Below are 2,639 nucleotides of genomic sequence, written 5' to 3' on the forward strand. Positions count from 1 at the left end.
CATTGAACTTTTTCATCTTTTATATTTGAACCTCTAGGCTTTTTCTTGAAATGGGAGTGAGTGACCACAACAAAATAAACTTTATCTCTGTACTGATGCCTGATGAATGATTTTTTATTCCATATGCATCTTCTAGGCAGGAGCGTTCTCCCTTGAAAACATTGTCTTTTGAACTTTCTGCGTGGAACTCATTGAACATCTAGATTATTAAAAAAGCATGCCCTTTTTAGTTCTCAATCAGTATGGTTTTTTAGGAAAGGTACTTCGCATACGAACAAAAAATTATCCACACTGCGATAGAATGTTCTTAGTCTAGGAACAAAACATTACTTCACATAGGAACAAAAATTTATTGACACATGGAACAAATGTTGTTACACTTTCTGCTTTTGCCAGGAAATAGATGAACTACGAAGAAGCCTATCTCTCTCACTTGAATAAATGGTTCGTACAAAATGTTCTAGTGTGATCTATCTAAACAACAGCAGCAGGAACAAATTCCACATTGCGTCCATGTACACTTTTGAAGATGAGTTGCACTAGCATTAATCATGTTGGCCTGCTGAAAATCAGACACAGCAGACTGCAGCCATGTTAATTACTGCTGAAAATTGTCAGCCATACAAATTACTACAGAAACTGGTCAAGAACAGTCAACCGTGTGTAGCCATACTAATTTATTTTGTGGAATAAACACATGCAGCTTATAGGTATACTTTTTGTTCTTACTGATGACCTACAGAGCATGTAGGGAAAGATCTAGGGGAAGGACTAATCAATATTGAGCTTGAGTGACCATGTCTACAATAAATCCAAAAGTGGCAGCAGCATATATCTCTCTACACTGCACCTCAAGGGAGATCAAATCCCCATGTGGAATAGCATCCCAGCAACAGCAAGATCACTCACCCGTTCAAAGACCGACTATCTTTCCTCGTGAATCGTGACAAGCACCAGGATCAACACCTACAGGAAAGAGGTAGATGTTTAGAGGCATAACAACAAGTTCAGCTTCATATCTCAACCCATGGATCGCTATTTGAAATCAAGACAACTGTGGTTATGACTTCAAAGATATCTTCAAGCAAGACCTTTGAAATGGAAGTGAACCAAGTAGTAGTAACGCTCCAACACCCCACCAACGCCAAACAATTCCTAACCTATTTAGTACTGACCCAAAACCTATTTTGTATTTTTTTTCTCTATTCATTATTTATCAGTAAGATGAATTCTTCCCAAAATCCAATGATTGAGCTCTCTGGACTATAATCTTTGAACTTCTAGATTAATTTAAAAAATACATACTTCTTTAGGAGAATGTAAATGGAGAAGTTCGCTTACTGTTTGCTAGTATTGCATAAAATTCTGTTTTTTTAGAGTGCACACTTATAAGACGTGGACCATCAGACAAAAAATGCTAATGGTAGTGGCGGCTTGAAATACCACAAGAAACAAACAGGAGGAGAATATACATGATATATCTTTTTTAACATGTTCAGTACATGGAGATCCTAGTGTACATAAATCGTTTCAGTTAGATAGCACCTCGCGACATGTGGTCACACAGACAGGCTGAATGCATGCCACCTTGGTAGCTACATACACAGGCTAGCTGAAGCGGAAGTAGCTAACACAATTTTGAACGAAAAAAAGTTAATGCGGGATCGCTCTCACAATAAGTCTCCCTTTACAGGATTCAACAGAAGTTGAACTTGATGGTGGGCAAGCAGGATCCAGGGTGTTGTCTTCACGAATGGTCGGCAGCTCCGTCATTGAATGGCCCAGGGCTGCATACTTGAACGGCTCTGGGCTGCTTTGGGAGGACTCGGGGTGCTGCTGCAGATTGGATCAGGGTGAGCGTGCTCGCTCTGCAGGACAAAAACACACACGCAAGAACCATTGGATATAAGTGTGACGGATTTAGGAGCTACATGATCAGTAGAAATTGAACTACAGAGTGCATATTAGTTGACCTTCACTCCAACGCTCAGGAGGTGCCCAGCGTGACGGAGGATGACGGCGACGCCTGACCATGGCACGCGGCCAGCTGCAGGTTGTGGCCTCCTCCATCTGAAGTTTGACGCCTCCTCGATCTGCAGGATAGCACCCCATCCGCACGCGGGCTGGTGGTCGCCGAAGAGTGGAGGGTGGTGAAGGATCCTCGCCGGATCCGGCGACCCCAAGGTGCTCCGGCAGGTGGTGTGGCGCGTCATCGGTTGGGGTCGGGGCTGTGGTGGCGTCGCCGGCAGGGGTGGGGCTGCGGCGGCGCCCGGCTTGCCGGCGGGGCGGGAGTGGGAGGGGGCGGGGCCGGTGACTCACCAGAAGTTGGCGCGGGCGGCGACGCCGGGTGGGGGCGGGGTCAGGGGGAGGTGGGCGTCGCTAGGACTGGGGAGATCGAGAGGTTGGGGATCGGATGAGGTGGGGGACGAGGGGCGTGGAGTGGGTTTTTTTTCTTCTTCATGGGTTTCAGAAGTTCGGGAACGTGTCTTTGGGCCCTATATAGGGCCGACCGTGATCCAAATAACTATTCTGATCCTGGGATCCGAATAGTGATATTATATATATTCAACCATCTTTTATGATCTCTTATGCTAAAGTAACAATTCAATCACAATTTCAAGTATGAATCATAATCTTCA

General features: G+C 44.9%; 1 long non-coding RNA gene across 2 annotated transcripts; it reads right to left on the reverse strand.

The window, feature by feature from the left end:
- Positions 1-359: 359 nt before the first annotated feature.
- On the reverse strand, positions 360-2,404 carry LOC123101160 (uncharacterized). 2 transcript variants are annotated; one of them, XR_006448584.1, is made up of 4 exons: positions 1,974-2,404; positions 1,675-1,868; positions 910-966; positions 360-583 (listed from the first exon to the last, which is right to left on the reverse strand). It is a non-coding gene; the product is annotated as an uncharacterized lncRNA (long non-coding RNA). The 2 variants fall into 2 exon arrangements; XR_006448583.1 differs by having other exon boundaries at positions 910-1,868.
- Between the last annotated feature and the right edge of the window lie 235 nt (positions 2,405-2,639).

This window comes from Triticum aestivum, chromosome 1A (genome assembly GCF_018294505.1).
Source record: "Triticum aestivum cultivar Chinese Spring chromosome 1A, IWGSC CS RefSeq v2.1, whole genome shotgun sequence".
In the NCBI taxonomy this organism is placed as follows: domain Eukaryota; kingdom Viridiplantae; phylum Streptophyta; class Magnoliopsida; order Poales; family Poaceae; genus Triticum; species Triticum aestivum.